General features: G+C 47.3%; 1 protein-coding gene across 2 annotated transcripts in view; it reads right to left on the bottom strand.

The window, feature by feature from the left end:
* The window catches only part of FIBCD1 (fibrinogen C domain containing 1), a 202,172-nt gene that overhangs the window by 127,134 nt on the left and 61,388 nt on the right, over nucleotides 1-13,650 (bottom strand). Inside the window, exon 1 of one of the 2 annotated variants that reach the window (XM_075185240.1) lies at nucleotides 4,696-4,961. The exons of the other annotated variant lie outside the window; for it this stretch is intronic. The gene's annotated coding sequence lies outside the window, so the exon portion shown is untranslated. Of the gene's footprint in view, nucleotides 1-4,695; nucleotides 4,962-13,650 lie in introns of those variants that run through there. 2 annotated transcript variants of the gene reach the window in all.

Here is a 13,650-nt window from a genome sequence, read left to right on the forward strand (position 1 = left end):
ACCCGCATCACATGCACACAACCTCCTGCACGGTGATAACCCGCATCACATGCACACAACCTCCTGCACGGGGATAACCCGCATCACATGCACACAACCTCCTGCACGGTGATAACCCGCATCACATGCACACAACCTCCTGCACGGGGATAACCCGCATCACATGCACACAACCTCCTGCACGGTGATAACCCGCATCACATGCACACAACCTCCTGCACGGGGATAACCCGCATCACATGCACACAACCTCCTGCACGGTGATAACCCGCATCACATGCACACAACCTCCTGCACGGTGATAACCCGCATCACATGCACACAACCTCCTGCACGGTGATAACCGGCATCACATGCACACAACCTCCTGCACGGTGATAACCCGCATCACATGCACACAACCTCCTGCACGGTGATAACCCGCATCACATGCACACAACCTCCTGCACGGGGATAACCCGCATTACATGCACACAACCTCCTGCACGGTGATAACCGGCATCACATGCACACAACCTCCTGCACGGGGATAACCCGCATCACATGCACACAACCTCCTGCACGGGGATAACCCGCATCACATGCACATCACTCCTGCACGGGGATAACCCGCATCACATGCACACAACCTCCTGCACGGGGATAACCCACATTACATGCACACAACCTCCTGCACGGGGATAACCCGCATCACATGCACATCACTCCTGCACGGGGATAACCCGCATCACATGCACATCACTCCTGCACGGGGATAACCCGCATCACATGCACATCACTCCTGCACGGGGATAACCCGCATCACATGCACACAACCTCCTGCACGGGGATAACCCACATCACATGCACACAACCTCCTGCACGGTGATAACCCGCATCACATGCACACAACCTCCTGCACAGGAATAACCCACATTACATGCACACAACCTCCTGCACGGGGATAACCCGCATCACATGCACACAACCTCCTGCACGGGGATAACCCGCATCACATGCACACAACCTCCTGCACGGGGATAACCCGCATCACATGCACACAACCTCCTGCAGAGAGATAACCCACATTACATGCACACAACCTCCTGCACGGTGATAACCCGCATCACATGCACACAACCTCCTGCACGGGGATAACCCGCATTACATGCACACAACCTCCTGCACGGTGATAACCGGCATTACATGCACACAACCTCCTGCACGGGGATAACCCGCATCACATGCACACAACCTCCTGCACGGGGATAACCCACATCACATGCACACAACCTCCTGCACAGGAATAACCCACATTACATGCACACAACCTCCTGCAGAGAGATAACCCGCATCACATGCACACAACCTCCTGCAGAGAGATAACCCGCATCACATGCACACAACCTCCTGCACGGTGATAACCCGCATCACATGCACACAACCTCCTGCACGGGGATAACCCGCATTACATGCACACAACCTCCTGCACGGTGATAACCGGCATTACATGCACACAACCTCCTGCACGGGGATAACCCGCATCACATGCACACAACCTCCTGCACGGGGATAACCCACATCACATGCACATCACTCCTGCACGGGGATAACCCGCATCACATGCACACAACCTCCTGCACGGGGATAACCCACATCACATGCACATCACTCCTGCACGGGGATAACCCGCATCACATGCACATCACTCCTGCACGGGGATAACCCGCATCACATGCACACAACCTCCTGCACGGGGATAACCCACATTACATGCACACAACCTCCTGCACGGGGATAACCCGCATCACATGCACACAACCTCCTGCACGGGGATAACCCGCATCACATGCACACAACCTCCTGCACGGGGATAACCCGCATCACATGCACATCACTCCTGCACGGGGATAACCCGCATCACATGCACATCACTCCTGCACGGTGATAACCCGCATTACATGCACATCACTCCTGCACGGTGATAACCCGCATCACATGCACACAACCTCCTGCACGGGGATAACCCGCATCACATGCACACAACCTCCTGCACGGGGATAACCCACATCACATGCACACAACCTCCTGCACGGGGATAACCCACATTACATGCACACAACCTCCTGCACAGGAATAACCCGCATCACATGCACACAACCTCCTGCACGGGGATAACCCGCATCACATGCACACAACCTCCTGCACGGGGATAACCCACATTACATGCACACAACCTCCTGCACAGGAATAACCCGCATCACATGCACACAACCTCCTGCACGGGGATAACCCACATTACATGCACACAACCTCCTGCACGGTGATAACCTGCATTATATGCACATCACTCCTGCACGGTGATAACCCGCATCACATGCACACAACCTCCTGCACGGGGATAACCCGCATCACATGCACACAACCTCCTGCACGGGGATAACCCACATTACATGCACACAACCTCCTGCACAGGAATAACCCACATTACATGCACACAACCTCCTGCACGGGGATAACCCGCATTACATGCACACAACCTCCTGCACGGGGATAACCCACATTACATGCACACAACCTCCTGCACAGGAATAACCCGCATTATATGCACATAGTCTCTACATTGGGATATGCAGTTTTGCTGTATTATTGAGAAAAACAATAATGCTTAGAGACAGCTGACATGCTCTTTCCTCTGTGTAAATTAAATCCCACTAATGCTAATGGTACAGCCCCCCAATGACCATATGACAATGAGAGATTACTGAATTATTCCTTGGTTATAAATTTGTTTCCATCTTTGATACAGGGGAGTGAAAGTGACAGTACCAAACTCCTTCACCATGTACAATACATCATTGGGTGTTTTTACTCTGGGATGCCCATCGTGTGCACTATGCATCCTCCCTATGCCTGTATTTGTGTCCCCTGTGAGGAGAGCAACAGAATAAGCTCAGTCGGTGAGCCTGAAGATATTAGTTTGAAAACAAGTGAGCCGGTACATTATTTTTTTTTACAGCTATTTGAGCATACATACAGACTGACAAAACCATGTCATGCAAAATTCATAGCTTCCCTTTGTGGATGTATCTTTAGTATTGTTTGCACAGTACTACTAAATCCCTAACTGTGGAGAACTGAAGGATGAATTCCTGGCCTAGAACATTTTAGAATCCAATATTTTCTCTTGGTTTTGTGACATCACCACAGTGCACCTTACACAAGCAGACCCAAGGGTCATAATAACATATTTTCTACATACTAATACACTGCACAGACGCTAACTCTCCAAAACAAAACTATATACTGTATATGCCTCCCAAGTGTCATTTAGAATATAGCTGGCAAGCAATTATGTTCCCCAAGGACAGGCCAAATTTTGTCAAGACCACCTTGCAAAAAGTATGAATTAAGGGGACAAGTGTCTAGTCTTGCACCCACATAGAATATAAAAAATTTGATTACTTTTAGCAAAATGGGATTATTTAAAGGTGGGGTGGGGCATTAAGGGAGGCCTCACTAGTTATATGTGCAAGAGCACAGCCCTTTTCTCCCAGTAAAATAACCTGATTTCTCCACCTGTGCAGGGTTGGTGTAAAACAGACTTCGTCCTATAGACCCCCCCCCAAGTCCAATACAACCTCAGATCCTAAGAAGCTTCATCATGTAGCATCTACATGAGGAGAGTTGTCAAAACACTTGAACTCCAGCCAGGCCAGCCAAACACATACAGATCCACCTGCAGTAGTAGCTCTAGACTAGTGGGAACAATTTTGGTTTGTGCTCAGTATATTCTTAAAGTGTGCTCATGCATTTTGGTTTGCATTTTTATATGACCAGTTATAGCTATGTGGCAACTTCCCATACATTTCAAGGATAAATAAGGGAGAAACAAATTCTATATTCGCTGTGAATCTTTTTATTTAATTTAAATTAAGATCAGTGGCTACAACTCATTCAATCCTTTAAAAATAGTAGTTATCTATTCAAATAAGTAAAAGTGACCAGTGTGCTAACTTCAGTGCCAGTTTACATGGCCAGAACAACTTCTGGCCAGGCCGTATTCTCTACAGGGCATCACTATCCATGTAAGCACACTGTGGCCCAAAATAATTTAACCATATTAGAGACCAACACCTGCCTTGTGACACACTGATGCAATGGAGTTTCTCTCCCCTTTCCACTTACAAACTAAAAATATTCAGTACTTGCTAATTATACAGGGCGCAACTGTAACGCCAGCTTTTCAAATCAACAGCTGTTCAAATAGAAAGTGGCCCAGCACTGACCGTATAATTAACAAGCACCAAATACTCATTAGGTTAGGTAACGCAAATCTGACCCCACACTGGGTTAAAATAATAATTTCATTTAATAGTGTATTATTCAAAACGTAATTATATTAAATTACCTGGCATCACACAGATATGCAGAAAAAGGCACATTATTTAAGCATATAGCAGCTTAAAAAAAATCATACTACATATTGTTATACATGCAGAGATTATGTGGTTTGTTACAGTCTACTAGGTTGACTGCAATAGGAAAGCCCAAATCAGTGAGTAATATATATTAACCTTATTACTAATAACAAATATCAAACACATTGTACACAGGAGAACTAACTTCCCTAGTGCAACAGCCATTATTTGTGGCAATATATATATAGTGTGCAATAAATACTAAATATATTTAGTGTGCAATAAATTCAAATACCTGGTGGCCATTTTTGTCTGGGGCATCAAGTCAGACCCAGCCATGAATTTGACTGACATCTAAGCCTCCCAATGATGAGACAGACAGGTGATCAAAGTAGGCGGAGCACAACGCGATGACACTATCTTGTGGGCGTGGCTAGTTCAGAGCTGCAATTGGTTTAGCTTAGGTTTGTCACGTGTTCATAGTATGCTCAGTTAGTATGTATAAGTTGCACAGTACTACTTCTCTTGATTCATGGGTGCAGTTCTCAGCAACTGTTTGTGTCCTCTATGCTTATGAATTAAAATGCATTTAAAAGTCAGTGTAGTATTATATTAAATGTACAGATACAACTTCCCAACAGCAAAGTGCCTCTGAGGAAAGTTTTCACATGTTGGCAAGCATTAAATGATGCAATGTCATTGACCTAATACAGTGTTGGCTAACCTGTGACACTTCAGGTGTTGTGAAACTACAAGTCCCAGCATGCTTTGCCAATATACAACAGCTTATTGCTGGAAGGATATGCTGGGACTTGTAGTTTCACAACACCTGGAGTGTCACAGGTTAGCCAACACTGACCTAATACAATGTCCATCTTATTCAACAAAATTAAAGGAGTGCAGGCATGTTCAGTACTCTTTTGCAAACAATGTTTATAACAATATTTTATTTAACAATAGAATTGATGCTGGTAAGCTGTTTATAACTTCTATCATTAAAGGGCATGGCTGTCTGGGTGGTGTTTACAGTATAATGGGACACAAGGATGCTGATAATTATATATATATATATATATATATATATATATATATATATATATATATATATATATATATAATGAGCTGATGTACTCATGGCTGCAGTTACAGTACCTTTTTTTTATTGGAAACTCTATTGACCTAATGAAGTGGTGGGCAACATGGAAGCAGAGGACCAGGATGTGCATCAATGGACTGCAGGTACTGGCTGTGGCGCATATGACGGGATTCAGGTAAAGTGGCGCAGAATTTTAGCACACACCTATGAAAAGTAAAATTTGTGGGATGTTGGGGAAAATCTGAAGAGTGCAAAAGTGTAGCTGTCACATCAATTCGCAACCACTTTAGAACCACTTCTTTTCATTCTAAAATACTGCACAGTTTAGCTCAGGACTCCCTTTATAACATTTTGCACTTTTTGTGTGTTTGAAGTTCGTTTGGTACATTAGGCAGAGTCATGCTAAATTACTCTCCTGGAATTTCTGTGAGTCTCCCGAATTTTGGGGAGTCCTCCCGGACCCTTGAGGAGGCAGGGCTTAATGACGCTATTACGCCGTTAAGCCCCACCCCCTGCTATGCAATTACATTCATTTTTGCATTTCATAGCAGGGGGCGGGGCCATGGTGACACAATGCAAGTATAGGACCTGATTACCCAGCTCAGCGCTGTTGCAAAAATCAGGTGTTTTTGCCAAGTTAAAATGGCTGTGGGTCCTTCTGTGAGGCAAGGAACACTGCTAAAAATGCGACCTCACTTCCCCTGTCACATTATTGAAACATGAAGTTCTATACTTAACATTTTGCAGTAATACACAACTAGAAAACAGCTCCTGAAAGGGGCCCACTGAAATTAACACGGGAATGTGTGGTCTGTGACACTTCTAAACTGCACTGTGATAATATTTGTTGCCCTATGCCCCTCACTGTGATGCTATTTGACATTCTTTCTCTGTTTCTGTGAGTTTCCTCCCACATTCCATAAACATACTGGTAGATTAATTGGCTGCTGACAAAATGGACCCTAGTTTGTGTGACTGTTTAGTAGAGATTTTAGACTGTAAGTTCCAATTTATTTCACAGGGCCTGTGGGAGACAGTGAATGATTACATATTCTTTGTACAGAGCTGTGTAATATGGTGGCGATATATAAACAATAATGATATTATTTGATGCATAGTCGCCAACCTTTCCAGGTTGGCCTCCGGGAGTCTCAGAGAGGGGGTGGGTGGGTGCGAGGGGGCTGGGCTCTGTGAATCGCATCATTTTCACCCCACCCCCGTGACGTAATGATGAAAACGCGTCATTTTACCATGGGGGGGGCAAAATTAGCAAAGAATCGCATCATGGAGGCTCAAAATCTACCAACTTCACTAGGAAGTTGCTAAAGAATTGCCAGCTCTCCTGGTAGTCCTACCCGGAATTCGGGAGTCTCCCGGACATTCCAGGAGAGTTGGCAAGTATGATTTGAGGTCCTGTGGTGTTCGTGTCATTGTATACTGAACTCATATTATCCATAGGCAAACCGAGGGGGGAGGGTTTCCTAGTGCCTGGAAACCCCCTCCAAGTCTGGGGCACTGTATTATTGATGTGGCTGGACCCTGCCCCCGCTTCACATGGCTCTGCTTGAAAATTGAGAGCTGCGTGCACCTAACAGTAGTGCACACAGCATTGCCCATGTATATTATGGGGATAGGAAGAGTTGGAGAGCAGCCAAGCACTGTCTAACGTTATAGCCACGCCCCCATGCATGCGTGTCACGCCCACTGGTGGCGTGGTATGGAAACCCCCCCCCTCTACAAATCCTGCATTTGCCCCTGTTATCCTACTTTTGGGACCACCCCTCCCGGAGATCCCAGAGGGGAAGTCCAATGGGCAAGTGGGAGGGGCTCGATGACGCAATTTGCATCACCACTCTCCTGCCCCACTGCACAATGATGCGATAGAGGAATAGCGCAGCGGGGCCTTGGTGATGCGAATCACGTCGTCAGGACCCGAACGGCGAGGCTGTTGACACATATCGTGTTATAATAGTCCCATCCGGCCTTCTTTAGAAGAAGGACAGGTTGGATCAGGGAGGATGGGCAATTCTCCCAGCAGTCTGTGAGAACTCCCCAAAATTGGTGAGTAGGCAAATATGACTTAACTGGGATATAATTTTTCGTCCTGTGCCTCTCAGTACTGCACTGCACTACCTTACATACTCAGTACATGCTTAGTATTGGAGAGAAATTAGATTTTGTGCAGGACCCCTGCAACTGGCATTTTTCCCAAACACTTCATCTATAACTCCTATAGTTGTCCTGATTGTATCATATATTGCAAAATGACCACAGGCTCCAGATGAGAAACCTTGGATGTGAATCTGCTCTTAAAACCAGGACACCTGTGATCCATGTTTGCAATTTCAACAAAGATTGTGCTGCCCAAGCTCCGAGCCGCACGTCTCACACTCATTAGCATCTGACAGGAGTCCAGGGGTTAAACTTCTCTACGCTCATTGTTTCTCTATGGTCTCTTGCTGCCGACAAAAGAGTCTCTGCACGCACGGAACATGCTAATTGTATGAATAATGAGAGGAGCTCTCGTGGAAAGATCTGAGACCTTTAAGCTTTGCTGGCGGTAAAAGCCCAGAATGAAAAAAAGTCTGCTCTGCTTACATCCATATAGTGGGGGAGCCGCATAGGGCTGAAGGAATGCAGTATACGTTGACTTTGGTTTATTTTTATCTGATATTATATTATTCCCCGTCATTTATCCTTCAGAGCTTTGTCTTTTTACATGAACGCCTCTTCTTTTGTGGGGTCCATCTTTCAACATCAGAGCAACAGGAAAAAGTATTGACAGCCTATCATGAAAGGAAATACTTTAATGTGTGATATATATGTATAAAGTACCAGTAATCCCACCAAAAATATTTTTTTATTCCCCTTTCCCCCCCTCCCTTGCTCCATCATCATAATTACACACCTGCCCCCTGCCCTCCAGTGTGCATTCCTATAGTCAGAAAGGGGGCTCTGTTTTGGCTGAGTGTAGGAGTGCATGGGCTACTTATAGGGTGAGGTTTATATTATGACCTCTACATTGCAGTACTCCTTTGAAAGGATCCCGCAGTGTGTACAGTCATGGCCAAAACGTTTGAGAATGACACAAATATTGGTTTTCACAAGGTTTGCTGCTTCAGTGTTTTTAGACCTTTTAGTCAGATGTTGCTATGGTATACTGAAGTAAAATTACAAGCATTTCATAAGTGTCGAAGGCTTTGACAATTACATTAAGTTTATGCAAAGAGTCAATATCTGCAGTGTTAACTCTTCTTTTTGAAGACCTCTGTAATTTGCCCCGGCATGCTGTCAATAAAGTTCTGGGCCACATACTGACTGATGGCCGCCCATTCTTGCCTAAATCAATGCTTGGAGTTTGTCAGAATTTATGGGTTTTTGTTTGTCCACCCACCTCCAGAGGATTGACCACAAGTTCTCAATGGGATTAAGCAGAGCCGTAACTAGGGTGGTGCGGGCGGTGCCGTCGCCCAGGGCGCAAGCCCGAGAGGGCGCAGCAGCCGCCCGCTACTCTCCCCTTTGTGGCACATTAAAAGGGAAAAAAAAATAATATTTTTTTTGGCCCCTCCCCCGACTCGCGGCACCCCCCCGCGACTCGTGCGGGGGGGGGGAGGGGTGTAGAGTAAGAAGGGAGGGAGGTTGGCACTTGAGCGGGGGGGGGGGGGGGGGGGGGTAGGTGGTGATGGAAGGATCAAATCCTATTGCTGACTGGGAGAGAGCTATGCGTCCATCTGTGATGACATCACCGCAGCTGCAGATCCAATGTGACAGCGCAGGGGGGTGGGATGAGTGGAGGACAGCTCCTCTGACTTCCTGACTGACTCACATGAAGAAGTTGTGCAGTAAATAGCAGGTATTTTAACACTCACAGAATCACATATTCACTAGCACCATATGTACACTATAAATGCAGATTATATACAAACCTCTACTTCCTCTCTGAATATTCAGTGTCAGCTTAAGTAATCACTTGATAAGTGAAGAAAAAAACCCCCCCAATATTGTCACTACACAAACTGTTGCAGATACAGACTTTTATGCTCTCTCTACCTCAATAAAATAATTGTTAGTCCTGTACTTCAACATATAGTTGATGAGTAAACACACAGGGCGCACTCATACAGGGGCAGACACACAGGGCGGCACTCATACAGGGGCAGACACACAGGGCGCACTCATACAGGGGCAGACACACAGGGCGGCACTCATACAGGGGCAGACACACAGGGCGGCACTCATACAGGGGCAGACACACAGGGCGGCACTCATACAGGGGCAGACACACAGGGCGCACTCATACAGGGGCAGACACACAGGGCGGCACTCATACAGGGGCAGACACACAGGGCGGCACTCATACAGGGGCAGACACACAGGGCGCACTCATACAGGGGCAGACACACAGGGCGGCACTCATACAGGGGCAGACACACAGGGCGGCACTCATACAGGGGCAGACACACAGGGCGCACTCATACAGGGGCAGACACACAGGGCGGCACTCATACAGGGGCAGACACACAGGGCGGCACTCATACAGGGGCAGACACACAGGGCGCACTCATACAGGGGCAGACACACAGGGCGGCACTCATACAGGGGCAGACACACAGGGCGGCACTCATACAGGGACAGACACACAGGGCGCACTCATACAGGGGCAGACACACAGGGCGGCACTCATACAGGGGCAGACACACAGGGCGGCACTCATACAGGGGCAGACACACAGGGCGCACTCATACAGGGGCAGACACACAGGGCGGCACTCATACAGGGGCAGACACACAGGGCGGCACTCATACAGGGGCAGACACACAGGGCGCACTCATACAGGGGCAGACACACAGGGCGGCACTCATACAGGGGCAGACACACAGGGCGGCACTCATACAGGGGCAGACACACAGGGCGCACTCATACAGGGGCAGACACACAGGGCGGCACTCATACAGGGGCAGACACACAGGGCGGCACTCATACAGGGGCAGACACACAGGGCGCACTCATACAGGGGCAGACACACAGGGCGGCACTCATACAGGGGCAGACACACAGGGCGGCACTCATACAGGGACAGACACACAGGGCGCACTCATACAGGGGCAGACACACAGGGCGGCACTCATACAGGGGCAGACACACAGGGCGGCACTCATACAGGGGCAGACACACAGGGCGCACTCATACAGGGGCAGACACACAGGGCGGCACTCATACAGGGGCAGACACACAGGGCGCACTCATACAGGGGCAGACACACAGGGCGGCACTCATACAGGGGCAGACACACAGGGCGCACTCATACAGGGGCAGACACACAGGGCGCACTCATACAGGGGCAGACACACAGGGCGCACTCATACAGGGGCAGACACACAGGGCGCACTCATACAGGGGCAGACACACAGGGCGCACTCATACAGGGGCAGACACACAGGGCGCACTCATACAGGGGCAGACACACAGGGCGCACTCATACAGGGGCAGACACACAGGGCGCACTCATACAGGGGCAGACACACAGGGCGCACTCATACAGGGGCAGACACACAGGGCGGCACTCATACCAGGGGCAGACACACAGGGCGGCACTCATACAGGGGCAGACACACAGGGCGGCACTCATACCAGGGGCAGACACACAGGGCGGCACTCATACCAGGGGCAGACACACAGGGCGGCACTCATACAGGGGCAGACACACAGGGCACTTTATATAGTGTCATTAAGATGCTCTCTGTATTGCAGACACAAGAATGCCCTCTGCATTGTATGGCTGACACAAGAATGCTCTCTCTATTGCATGACGTTTGCTAGTATACTCTTTGCATTGTATGATGGTCACTAGAATTCACTTATGTATTGTATGGCGGTCACTAGGATGCTCTTTGTATTGTATGGCGATCCCTAGGATGATGTTTATTTTGTATGGCGGTCACTAGGAGGCTGTTTATATTGTATTTGTATCACTAATACTGGCTAAATTATCATGCAGAACAGTATAAACCTTGCAATTCAATATGTATGATGCATCCATGGGAGTATTTTAATTTAATCTGAAAAAGAAAAATGTTTTAATTGTTCATGCTTGTGTGTATAAGTAATCACAGTTTTATTTAAAAGTATGTGGTTTTTATCTTTGAAATCCCTAACTCCAAGAAGAGGGGATTGGGAGGAATAGAGGACATTGGGAGGTTGGAACCTCTTCTTCGGGGTTAAGGCACACACCAGCATGGTTTCGACATGCTACAGTTTTGCATACAGGTATGCAGAAGCAGTGTGATTTACTTTTTATTTTTTTAATTTGATATTGTTACTGAGACTTTTTGATCCGGTGGGTGACCCAACTATTATTACATTAATGCTAACCCTGTGAACTCCCTGCTGCTGGATTAAGCTGCTCCACTTACATAACTAATGTGTATACACCATCCACTGGTGTGTTGACTGTCTACTTGTGACTGCTCCACCTACATGTGCAATGCTTTGCCTACTTGTGTGTTAGCTTCGTCAACTGTGATAGACGGACTCTGCTTACCATAGCGTATTGCATTTGCCTTGTATAAAAACCAATGTGGCTCGAGCTAATGGAGTGCTAACTCCGCCTACAATTTGCCCCGCCTACCATTTATTGGTCCCGCCTACATGAGGCCACTTTCAGAATTTTTCCAGGGCCACTTTAAGTTCCCAATCCGCCCCTGGTATTATGTGTGTGTGAGGGGCCACTGTGTGTGTGTGTGTGTGTATTATGTGTGTGTGAGGGGCCACTGTGTGTGTGTGTGAGGGGCCACTGTGTGTGTGAAGGGGGGGGGGGCAAACCAATATCTTGCCTAGGGCCCCATGAGGTGTAAATCCGGCTCTGATAGATATATATATCATGCATTTGCAAATATGTGTAGCAGAATTCTTTAAAGTGCTAGCCACACCCCCACATTAGGTTGGCCACACCCACTTGGCAAATGTCACTCCCACTTTGATGGGGGGCGCCGGTGCCCTGTCTCGCCCAGGGCACTGAAATGTCTAGTTACGGCACTGGGATTAAGGTCTGGGGAGTTTCCTGGCCATGGACCCAAAATTTTGATGTTTTAATCCCCGAGCCACCTAGTTATCACTTTTGCCTTATGGCAAGGTGATGCATCATGCTGGAAAAGGCATTGTTCATCACCAAACTGTTCTTGAATGGTTGGGAGAAGTTGCTGTTGGAGGATGTTTTGGTACCATTCTTTATTCATGGCTGTGTTCTGAAGGCAAAATTGTGAGTGAGCCCACTCCCTTGGATGAGAAACAACCTCACACATCAATGGTTTCAGGATGCTTTACTGTTGGCATGACACAGGACTGATGGTAGCACTCACCTTTCCTTCTAAGGACAAGCGTTTTGCCAGATGCCCCAAACAATCTGAAAGGGGTTTCATCAGAGAAAATGACTACCCCAGTCCTCAGCAGTCCAATCCCTGTACCTTTTGCAGGCTCTGCACTGGTGGTGCCCCGATTCCACAGTTGAATTAACTTTAGAAGACTGTCCTGGCACTTGCTGGATGTTCTTGGGTGCCCTGAAGCCTTCTTCACAACTATTGAACCTCTCTCCTTGAAGTTCTTGATGATTTGATAAATGATTGATTTAGGTGCAATCTTACTAGCAACAATATCCTTGCCTGTGAAGCCATTTTTCTGCAAAGCAATAATGACTGCACGTGTTTCCTTGCAGGTAACCATGGTTAACAGAGGAAGAATAATGATTTCAAGCACCACCCTCCTTTTGAAGCTTCCAGCCTGTTATTCTAACTGAATCAGCATGACGGAGTGGTTTCCAGCCTTGTCCTCATCAACAATCTCACCTGTGTTAAAGAGAGAATCACTGACCTGATGTCAGCTGGTCTTTTTGTGGCAGGGCTGAAATGCAGTATAAATGTTGTTTTTGGGATAAAGTTCATTGTCATGGCAAAGAGAGACTTTGAAATTAATTGCAATTCATCTGATCACTCTTCATGACATTCTGAAGTATATGCAAATTGCCATCATAAAAAACTGAGGCAGCAGACTTTGTGAAAAATAATATTCGTGTCATTCTCAAAACTTTTGGCCATGACTGTAGTAGTACTATTTATATACCACACAAATGATGGTGTCAATCTTGATGAAGGTCTTTGT

This window comes from Mixophyes fleayi, chromosome 9 (genome assembly GCF_038048845.1).
Source record: "Mixophyes fleayi isolate aMixFle1 chromosome 9, aMixFle1.hap1, whole genome shotgun sequence".
In the NCBI taxonomy this organism is placed as follows: Eukaryota; Metazoa; Chordata; class Amphibia; order Anura; family Limnodynastidae; genus Mixophyes; species Mixophyes fleayi.